This window comes from Cryptomeria japonica, chromosome 7, assembly GCF_030272615.1.
Source record: "Cryptomeria japonica chromosome 7, Sugi_1.0, whole genome shotgun sequence".
In the NCBI taxonomy this organism is placed as follows: Eukaryota; Viridiplantae; Streptophyta; class Pinopsida; order Cupressales; family Cupressaceae; genus Cryptomeria; species Cryptomeria japonica.
The window spans coordinates 698,207,041-698,219,316 of record NC_081411.1 but is presented as its reverse complement, the minus strand read 5'-3'; the positions used below and the strand labels follow the sequence as shown (position 1 = coordinate 698,219,316).

The window sequence follows — 12,276 nt, the reverse complement described above, 5'->3', positions numbered from 1 at the left end:
AAAATATTTAATATATATAAAAATTTTACACTTAAAAAAATAGTAATAAAGAAATATGCATAAAACTATGCAAATGATAGACATTGACATGAAAATTAAGTGTTTATCACGAAAGATTGAACTATTATTTTAGAGTACTAAAAAGTTTTAAGAAAATATATTAGGAACATGAAATTATGTCCTAGAAGAGCAAATACGTAGTAAAAAAAAATGGCGCCGCCCGGACTTGAACCGGAGACCTTCAGTGTGTTAGACTGACGTGATAACCAACTACACCACGGCACCAATTGACAATATGCATGTGCATTTACTTATATATTGTACTAAATAATAACAATGCGATTAATGTCTCATTGTTTGTATGAATATAAATAGTCAAATATAAATTGTAATTTGAGAGCATATCTGGCTCCGATAGCTCAGTTAGTTAGAGCACCCGTTTAGTGGTTTAATTTTTAGCGTCTCTTTAATTCTCAATTAAATGTAGAATACTTTAAATTTTTGTTTTATAATAATATTTAAATTTCTCATGTGGATAACTATAGGGTTGAAATTATGTGATGGTCATTCAATGAAAAATATATTATAAAATATTTTTTAATATTTTTTTGTGATTGTCTTATATTTTACTTTGTATAAAGATTTATATTATACATATATAAAAAATCTCGTTCTAAAGTGTAAAGTCAAATTTTAAATGACAAATTCAAAGAGAAAAACAATAAACAAATCCTTTATAAATGTTGGAGCAATGCTCCTAACCCTGCCAGGATCACGAACGCAGACACTTCCGAAGAAAGAGAGAGAAGATAAATTCACTAGGAGAATGATGTTGTGTTGCTGATGCTCCAGTACTAAGGAGGAAGAGCTAACGTACAAGGAGGTGGTGTGAGTTTCTCCATACATCATGTATGTCCTAGCCATTGGGAATAGGCTCCGAGTGAGTAATTGCACCATCTTCATTTTCTTTTTCAATAGGAAGTTAAGTTCACAAGCATAAGAAATTATTAAAAAAAGGTGAGAAAATTTTATTTTGTTTTCTTTTTAATTTATATGGTTAAAAAAATACATTTTCAAAATTATTTAAAACAAGTAAAATAAAATTTTAAAAATCATAGAACTACTAGTTACCAAGAAGGGTCCTAAATTTTTTGAGTAATGGTTGTTAAATAAAATTAGCTAAGTAGTTGCATGGAGCGTTATCATATTTAAGAACTTTTTGGATGGCGACTATGCACTCATTTTTTTCCCCTTGGATTTAGTATACATCGAATGGTTTGCATTTACCTCCAAATTCGTTTATAGACTATATAAACATTAGAGACACAATTAAAATTTTAAGAAAAGTGATTTTAAGAGATGGTTTGAGCATTATGGAGCAAATTAATTTATAAGATTGAGTCCAAGCCCTCAGGAATTGTTAGGGTTTCAAGCAGATCCGAAGCAAATATGAACTAACAATTATATGTAGATTTAAATACAAAAGATAAAGAAATAAAACAGGACACAAATAACACAGAGATTTAACGTGGTTCACCTAGAATGGGTTACGTCCACCATACATAGTCGTCCAATCTTTCTTATTATCCAGCAAAAACAATACATCAACCTTACAATGCCTTAAGCATCCCAGCCGCTTATAACATGCGTTTTTAGGGCAAAAACAAAGTCGGACTTTTTAGGGTTTTATTACAATGTCGGTTTTCATCAACAAAAAAAATACCCAAAAAATTTTTTCTCGAGGGCTCTCGCCCCCGAACCCCTACCCAGGGCCCGGCCTGGCCCTAGACCCCGACAAAGATACGTGCTAAGTGTACAGTGCTTTGCTAATCAGTCGCCACATTTCAACAGGAATGAATCTACACCTTACATTGCATCCTATTTTGGGAAGTGGTGGATGCTTATGGGATTCTACCCTTTTTTTATTTACATATTTTAGATGGTGTGTACGAGCCACTCGTTTTCTATTATTTAATTTCATGTCTATTTTCTTAAAGAAGTCTTTTTATTTTAGTTTAGTTTATTTCATGTATTGTCTATTTTCTACTCCTTTGAGGAGTAGCTCTTGTCACTCTTAATGGAACTCCTTCGCCTATTGTTTTTCTCTTTTCACAAACCTTTACATCCATATTTTAAGGATCATATGTATAAGAAAGAATTACTAGGGAGAATGGTTGTTGTGCCAACATTTCACCATTTTGTCACTTCATTAATGGCCAATGTGAGCTCAAACATCCTCCTAGCCAACTAACCTTGAACTACTCTTATGCATCTATTCTCATCCTCATTATTTGTAACTCCTTATACCAAATTAACGAAGAATCTACATTCGAAATCGTCAACTCTCTCTCTCTCTCTCTCTCTCTCTCTCTCTCTCTCTCTCTCTCTCTCTCTCTCTCTCTCTCTCAATCTTCCTCTCGATCTCTATCCCCTATCTATATCTCTTTACCACCCTTCTCTCTCACTCGCTCTTGCTTCATCTATCTGTCCAACCATTATCAAGTAGTTGAATGATTATTCTTCATGCCTCTCAAAACCTACATTAATACTTATTTTGATATATGTTGTGAGGATCAATAAGGATTGTCCTTGGAAAATTACCTTGAATTTGTTGACATTACTAATACCACCCTACCATCATTAAGACACACCTCTCCATTGGGCATTTAATTTTAACAATATCAATTATTAATTTTAATGGTTTTCATTGATCCAAACAAACCCATGTCAACCCAATCTTTATCAAGTAGTTGAATGATTATTCTTCATGGCTTCCAAAACCTACATTAATACTCATTTTGATATATCCTTGGCAAATTACCTCAAATTCAAGTTGACATTACCATTGCCACCCTACCATCATTAAGACATACTCCTTAATTGGGTTTTTGATTTTTAACAATTTCAATTATTAATTTTAAAATAACATACTTCATAATTAATATTTTTTATTTTTTAATTAAAAATTAATTTTTATATTTAAAAATAATGGACAAACCACAATAGTTAGATAATTTGAAAACTTGGACTTTGACACAACCTATAATTTGATTGAAAATGAATATTCCTAACTTTAATTTTGACACATAAATGGTTGATTTTTATGACAAAAGAGTTTCATGCAAGACAATCAAATTTTAGATTGGGACAACAATCACCATAATCGATAATTTGAAATATGCCTTTGAAAGTTTTTGAACAAAATCTTAATTGTACATTAGATGGCCTAAGACGCATCTCATTTGAGGGTTGTGAGTATGGATACTAAATGCCCACAAACATAGAAAACATAATGGGGAAATATAGGGAGACACAAGTTGAGATGTTTATGGCATGCTTCTTGAAGATTGACCCCCTAGCATCCATGAGATGCTACTTAAACATCTAAAACTAGCCTTCAAAGCCTTGTAACCCAACTTAGAACCCTTAAAGAAGCTTCTTATTTCTCGATTTCATTTTCATGTTGTTAGAGGAATAGTACAATCACCATTGAAGTCATTTTCAGTCGGAGAAGATCATATTGCAGGAGGGGAAGACAATTTAGAGCCAAATTTCCGTAATGCACAAGCTGGGAGGATGCCGGTAAAGGTTGAGGAATTTGGCTCAAAACTCACCATTTTCATTCACGTGAAAATTTCAACAATCACTGCAGTCTGGGCGTTCCATTAGACCAAGTTTCTGTCCTCCTCACTGCTTGCTGTGCTATCGGCGTATATCAAAGGGAAACCGACCCCCTGTGTGTAATATCCCACATTTATAACGCAATTTAGACCCAAATCATTTATAATCCAAGGGCACGGAGACGTTCAGTACGACCTTACTTGAACAGGATCTGTTCTGAAGGTTGTACAACTTGGTCTGCGTATCAAACTCAGACAAGCACACAAATCTGGAAGATGAATAAAGGCTCTGAGGCCAGAGCGCGAATACTGAGGCTGCTGTTAACAGCTCGTCTCCCGATGAACGTCCTGCCTGCTATATCCTAGCAAGCAGTGAAGGCCTTGGAGCGTTCTGACAGATTCCAACCCTTTTGGCTCGCATTCCGTAACAGCTAACGGATAGGAAAACTGTTAAAACTAATTAGCACCTGTGGGGAAGCTCCCCACCAGAATTGTCTCACGCCGGAGTTTTTCGTTGGCCGGTTTCCATTTGGCACAGGCAGGATGGTAGGAAAGGTTGCAGAGCACGGCTTTAAATCTGCCATTTGCATTTGCTGGCACGTCTCCAAAGCTTTTCGAACAAGCTCATTTTGTAGCTCTCTCTCTTTTGTTGCGCCCGAAAAGTTTCCCGGCGGACAATTCTCGGTAGACAATTTTACTGAAAAAAGTTTTGTTCATAAATTAGAAACCGGTGGTGTCTCCAGTCACAGTAAACATACAACCAACTGGATGGAGAAAGAAAAGTAGAGACTTTCATGCCAGAGCTATTTCCTTTAGCTAGGCGTCGAATCCCTAGAGCACCTCCATCCTCTCACGTTGTCTTTTGTACCAAAATCTGAAGCGGCCTTGAGTGGAGAACGATGTCTTTTTTCTGTACTCACAAAATTATTCTCTCATCGATTATGAACATTCAAGTCAATGTCGTGGGCATGTGTAAAGCTAGAGCCACAAACCAAATGAACTTAATCAGAGGCCCCTGGCAGCGGTAAGTGAAGAATTTGAATAAAATATCCTCTAAATATGAAGCTTTCTCTATATTTTATATAACTAGAGAGGTCCAAATTTTGAGGTATATTCCTTCCATTGCGCAATATGGATGATGGAAGCTACTAGAAGCATGTTCAAAACAATCCCATCTTTCACACGATGTCCATGCCCTGGTGTTCATCGTGCCATGTTTTTTTCACGGATACTGCCATGTTTTTCCTGTGCTTTGATGGATGTCCAGATCCTATTTTCAAAGCTTCTGGTTTGATATAATATGCAGTGACTCAATATAAAATTGAAACTGGAATTTTTTTGTTATAAAATTGATTTACTGCTTAATTTGGAAAGGTGCGTAGCATGAAATAGGCATAGACGGGGTTACCTCCAAATTTTCATATCATAGGATTTATTTGTGCATATAATGTGTCAATAGATAGATTAAGGGTGATCAATACTGAATCGTTTAATTTTTATGAAGCTTTAGCATAGTGTAGTGAAATTGAGGACCTTTAGAAACCCTACCTCCCTATAAAAAGACAAGGGTTTTTTCCCATAGAATTTTTTCCTATAGAATTTTTTACAAGTGATTTGTTAAAGGATATTTTGGTTGGGTTGGAATTTCTCTTGATATAATCAAAAAGTTATTTATGGAAAAGTAATAGATTGGGTTTGTACCATTTTAGAAGTTTTTGAACAAATATTTTGTATAATGATGTTGTGCATAGTAGATCTTAAAGTGATATTTTTATTTGCATGTTATGATTGGTGAATAATATCATATATCTTTGAGGGCTTGTAAGTGAATATAGGTGTAGGAGATATGTTATAATTGGAAGAGTTAAAATAATAAGATTAGATGTAATCTTTGGCCCTTTATCCTTATTTTTGATGATTATAAAATAAAATCTTAAGTTGATTAGATATAATATTCTAACCTCACGATATTTGTCAATATTAGAAACCTAATGAGTGATAGTTTATGATATATAAGAAACAATATAGGTGAAGGAGAATGAAAACTAAAAACCCCTTTAACAATCAGCTATGGTCCATTAGGAGCATAAAAAAATGAATAATGTGAGAACACACATGAGATATGATGAACACAAACAAAAAGTAATATTTGGAAATTATCTTTAGGTGTGTTAGGGAAAGACATATTAAATAAAATTGTATTCTAAAGTGATAAATATTGTATACAATATACAAGACAAATCCATCAAAAATAATAGTTTATCTCTCAAAACAAGTCTAGATTAATTTAATAACAAGTGGTCACCATCCAAGTAGTAGTATTGACAAGAAAGAATGGCTTAATATATATAAGGAATTATCGTTAGAGCCATTAGGTTATTGTATAACAATTACTCATTTCTAAAAACTTCAATTGGCGAACTAAATTTTCTTTTTATTTGATTTTGTGTCTCACAATTCGAGAATAAACTTCCTCATGCATAATTTTTCTGCATTATATTAATTTTTAATATTTCTTTAAATGTTTGTATGAGGGCTTATGAAAATTACTAATTACACAACTAGGATTTATGGTTGGAGAGATAGTATTGAGATGATGTGAAAACATTAGTAAACGAACTTCTACGCGAGATTCCAAAGATAAAATGTATGTGGAAAGTACTTATAATAATATTTAAATATACAAATTAAGTAGTTTATGTTGCTCATAGCTATAAATTTTATTTCAATTTAAATATATTAATTATTTAGTTATAATTTATTATTCTATGGCTCTTTATTTCAATATAGAGAATATCATTAAATAGAGTTTTGATTTTTTAATTTTTAATTTTTAATTATCAAAATATAACATTAGTCAATTTAATATAAGAATTTTAAATTAAATAAATGCAAATTCTATGGTTTATTATAAATAAATAAATAAATATATGTTAGGTGACATAATTTTAAAAAAAAATTATTTATAGATGTCATATAATAATTTATATATTTTTAAATATTTAATTAAATATCTATCAAATGAGACTAATAACATATTGGAAGCAATGATAAGTAAAGGGTTAAAATTGATTACTTTAAAAGTGGAATTGAAAAATGAAAAATGGGTAGAGAGATATCTACCTAAAATATCATCTCCATGACCACCTTATCCATGAAGTTGCGTGAAAAAAAAATTGATATTCAATTTTTACCTTCCAATATATTAGAGAGGGTCAAATGAAGCAACTACTGGAGAGTAAGCAATGGGATCAATTTATAATTTAATCCCCAAGTTGATCTTCAATCACTATAGAAGTAGAAGTGATTTTAGATCCCATCGCCTAGGTCAAATTCCATGTGCAAGCTACATTGATAACATTGAACAATTTCTCTTTCAAAGAGATGATAGATCCATAACACCATAAAAACTTAAAAAAATAATTGAATCTCTTCCCAATTACTATAGTAGTTGTGCAATCTCCAAAGAATTGTTTTGTTTAGCGACTCATTTCTTAAAAAACCAGTGATGTTTCCTCAAACGTAGCATAACAACACACAATAATACCCTCTCTCACCAATCCATGCACAAACTACCATCATTTTTCACCAACATCTCCCATACGCCTTTGCTGAAATCAAATAAGACAATAGTAATTTATATCATGTCTATCAAAACAATTTCAATTACAATATCTGACAAAACTCTCACTTCTATTATGCTTTGCTTGATATCCATAGCCTATATATAAAGCCAAAATAATCAATTTCTAATAAAATTATAGATAATATATCACCAAATTTCATTTTAAACAATCTACTCAATAATTTATTATTGATTATTATTTTAAAAAATAATTAAAATTTATAATTAGTAATTATTTAACAATTAATTATTATTGTAATTAAAATTCCTTTCAATTACTTTATTATTGTTGTATAAGAATATTAAAAAGAAGAATTCTTACTAATTAAAATAATTTACCATTAATAGATTTATTTTGTAAATCTAAAATTGAAAAAAATTTAAATTCTTTTAATAATTACTTTATTATTTAGTGTAAAAGTATTTAAATAAATAGTTCTTATTAATGGATTTTTTCTAACAAACAGTACACATCTTTGCTCTTCAAAATAAACAAAATGTGAACTTTCCACTTTCTCATTTATATTTGAACAATTTGAAACACTAGAGAATGTGTGAGAAAGATATGTGTAAGAAATACAGAGGATTCACATGTGCTAGGAGCATGCTTACATATCTGGGGAATGAGGGGGTTGGAGACACTTGTTAGATTATGATGAGTTTATATTTTATTATATATGAATGGGTTAGTGCATATGATTAAAATTTGAGTACTGTGGAACTTTTGCACTTGGCCTTTTGCTTCTCCTTTAAATGTCTCAAAAGAAAGCATGCATGCACATCATATCTAGCATTTATGTGCTGATTTGAAATCCCACAAAAGAAACAACTTTTGAGAGTGGACAAAAAGTCAAATATTACACCTGAATAGGATCTTGTATTATCTGACAACTTAAAGCATTCGTGAGGTCTCTCTCTGCTAATTTGCTCCTGAAACTAAGTGACCATGCTCAAGGGTTCCTAGAATGCAGTTAATTCTGTGTGATTTTCTAGTACTGGGAATGAGTTCGTGTTTGTGGGAGAAGTTCAAAGCAAGGCGATGAACTTGTTACAACACCTCTAGATGTATGTTCTTTCATTTCAGAGTCAACTTGCCGCTGTTCTTTCAAGTTCTTATCATCAGTGGCTCTGCCTCTTTTAGAGTCTTCACCTGCAAAATAAGCACAATTGATGCTACACCTGCAAGTTACTGATGAATTCCTATTGGTGTTACACATTGGACCTTTGTTAGGTCCAACCGCTAGTCATACATAGCTTAATCTATAAGATTCCACATGGAAGCAACCATTGTGATTTTCCTATTGGTATAAATTCAATTTCAAATTTTATTATCTCATTAATATATTTTTATACTTGATGATAGATTATATGGACCATAAATAATCTTAGAACACTTAGACCGATATATAATTGTAGAATGTCTTTCCAAATAATGACCACAAATAATTGTAGAATTCTTACAATTCTTACATTGATATATAATTGTAGAATGCCCATGGAAGTAATGACCATTTAGAAGTGTAGAATGCTTACACCCATAATTGAAGCATACTTATCGCCTCTCTACATAATGACCATCTTTTAAATGAGACATAAAAAATATTTTGAAATGATTTTTTCGTATTCATCTTTATATAACTGTAGTCACATAAATCTGTCCACTTAATTAAATGAATATTTACTATTTATTTGATTATTTAACATCAATAATCAGTTAATTAAATTAATATTTAATTAATTCATCCCCAATCCCTTCTCCTATAATTAAATAGATTATTCAATTAATTCAAATTAATTCATTAAGCCACACTCAAAATCAATTAAATGAATAAAACATATTTATTTAATTTAACCCCATTTCCTCTTTTAAATAAACAATTAAAACATTTATTAAATCCCTAATCAACCCCCTCCACCCCCTCACTTGCATTCTCTTACAAATGCAAGTTGCAACCACAACTGAAATAAATTAATTTTATTTTAATTAAAATCCTATTTTCCCTCACCCACCAAACCCACTTGCAATCCTAAATCCCCTTCTAGACTCTTCTAACTACTTTCTAAGTTCTTCTAATCATTCCTAATTAGCCTAATCCCATCTTCTAAATATTGTCACATTCCTAAACAACTTGAAGTCACTTCTAAAAGCCTCCAAAGTATTTGAAAAGCATTTAATGCTTTATGTATCCAACAAGTTAACCCCTAGAGTCTTCCAAATCACTAATGGCTCTTACATGACCATTTATGGCTCTTACATAACCATTTATGGTTAACTCAACTCACCCACATGGTTAGAGACTTTCCTTGTAACTCAACCCCCATTTGACTCATGGGTCTCTTCAAGCACTTATTGCTTTGACCATGGTTATCCTCACTAACTCTTGCACAAGAGTTTATCCATTGGAAAAAGACATTATTTATTGGATAATGGGTTTTATTCATTCAAATCAACACTAACCTTACCTCCCAAACTAACCTTCAAGTCATGTCAAGCATTTAATGCTTCTTCCCTCTCCTCTCAAGCCATCTCATGATGACATTTGTCACCATGAGATTGGGTTGAAAGCCCTCACATGGATCATAAACCCATCAATCCTGACCCTTGTTGAGATTCCTCAATCTCAACCATCCATTTCTCTATTTTTCCTATAAATAGAGCCCATTTCTTCATAATCCACATCCAGAAATCTTGTATGCATCTAAGTTATAGTGAATTTGAGAGAGCATTTTAGAGTAAAATCATAATCCACATTGTCTTTTGGTTAAAATTGATAATAGCTTAATTAAATCATGTTTGCTCATTCTTAACTTACATTTTCATATTTTCATAATCATCTTCAATCTTGAATCTCCATAAGACTTCCATAGTAGTGCAAAGCTGAGAGCTACACTCATGTGGAACTTGGAGAGGAGAGGAACAAGGGAGGAACAACTATGAGCATCTTGGTTAGCATTTGGAGGAGTGTAGTTTATCTCTTTTATATTTGCATGCTTTCCATTTCATGTTTAATATCTCTCTTGATATACTTGCTTAGGACAGTCTTTTGTTGCTAACAGTAACGTTTGAACTTGTTTCTTGTGTTGTTGTGTTGCCATCACTATTCTAATCCTTTTTGTAGAGCATCAATAACTTTTAAAAATAAAGAAATATAAATCTTATGAACTTTAAATAATATTTGAAACAATTGGATACACATCAATAAACTTGTAAAATGTCATATGAGGTGATCACCATTTAAAGAGTTAGCCCTAAGCATGTGGGAACGATGACAAAAGAAGAACATGCTAGTATTGTTAGTCTTTTATTTCAATTTGTACTTTGTAATATTGGTTGAGATTGATTTCAAAATTTGCATAAAATCCAATTAAATTTGAAAATTAGGGTTTTAGGACCTAACCACTGAATTTTGAAATTTTGAATTTTGGGAAAAGGAGGGAAATTGAAATTTTGAATTTTAGGGAAGAAGACAAGTCTGACAACAATGATAAATTTAAAATTGAAGTAAGATCCAAGTTTTGCACAAATTCAATTTCAAATCTAGATTTTTTGTAAATTGCAAGAAAATCAAACATACAATTTTGAATTTTCTTTTGACCTTAGGATGTTTAAAAATTGATAAAATCAACCAATTTCCTGGATTTAAGTAGAAAAATACAGTCAATTCTGACTCCTACAATTTCAAGAAAAAAACTATGGACTAGGTGCAAAGTGTACTTGGTCCGACCAACTTTTTCCAAAATTTTCAGGGATTATAGGAATTATGATTTTATTGTAGAATCCAAAAAAATAGCTGATTTGGAGATGTCCAGATAGGTCAAATTAGCAATCAAAGGTCGAAATAGGAGATTCTTAAAAATTAGGGTTTTACTGTTTAACCACTTAATTTTCAAAATGAAAAGACAGATTTGAACTACAATTTTGAAATAGAAATTAGATCTGAAACAAGCAACAAAAATGCTATGCTTCACAAGCTTAATTTCCACAAAATAAAAAATTAGGGTTTTTATGCAATTAACCTCTAAATTTTGCAAAAAGATCAGACTTGGAAATGAAATTTTAAAGTTCAAATTGCAATTATTCAGATCTAACAAATAAGAAATCAGAATTAAGATGTAGGACATCAAGTTCACCAAAATGTAAAGTGGAAAATTGAACCCTAGTGATTTTCACTTGGGAGATACTTTACATTCAAAAGAGGGGTTGAATCCACTAGATCCAAATCCAAGGGAAATAAGGATGTGAATTCTAAGTGGATTGCAAGTGTTGGAATGTAATTTGCCCTCTTTTGTAAGTAGAAGAGTTGACTTGTTGACTATGTAGAAAATGAAGACAAAATGGGTGAAATAAGGAGCTACCAACTCAGGATCGCACTGTAACTTCGGATTTGAGATATTTAGACTGATATAGATCTGCCCTGTAAATTTGGAGAAAAGTCGTCGGGACCGAGTTGAAAGTGTACTTGGTCCTTCGAAAAATCCGCCAGTCGAAAAGGGTTTTTGTCTCTGCAAATGAAGCCTAAATCTGCAATTCCAGCTATGAACTTGCATCCTACACACAAAAAAGAAGGGAATAAGGGTTGTGGATAGGGGTTTTCCCTAGTCAAACCTCGGTTGAGGAATCGACCTTGAAAGAAAGTAATTGCAAATGCTTAAATGTAAATGATGGAAATGTATACCTTGTAGATCTACAATTTGTTGATGATGGTTGCTTTGCTTCTTGAATGTAATCACAAATGTTGTACGAAATGGCATGTAACATGACAAAACCCTAACACACACACACATGCTTTCAAATGAATGTTGTAATGTTGCTCCAATGGATGAATGAAGAAGACACATGAAGAAGAAGACTTGATGAAAGCTTGAAGACTTGAATGCCCAATGACAATAATGGAGACCTTCCACTTGAATTTTTCTTATCCTTGCTTATTCTTGTTATTTTCGCTTATCCAAATGAGAGGACTATATCCCTTTTTATACTTGCCTCAGAGGATAATTTTCATCTCACCGAAGGCCGACATAGGAGAATTT

General features: G+C 32.0%; 2 non-coding genes across 2 annotated transcripts; one reads left to right on the top strand and one right to left on the bottom strand.

The window, feature by feature from the left end:
* Positions 1–211: 211 nt before the first annotated feature.
* On the bottom strand, positions 212–285 carry TRNAV-AAC (transfer RNA valine (anticodon AAC)). The gene has a single exon. It is a non-coding gene; the product is annotated as a tRNA-Val (tRNA).
* Positions 286–3,811: 3,526 nt separating this feature from the next.
* Positions 3,812–4,021, top strand: LOC131857229 (small nucleolar RNA U3). The gene has a single exon (XR_009358618.1). It is a non-coding gene; the product is annotated as a small nucleolar RNA U3 (small nucleolar RNA).
* Positions 4,022–12,276: the final 8,255 nt, after the last annotated feature.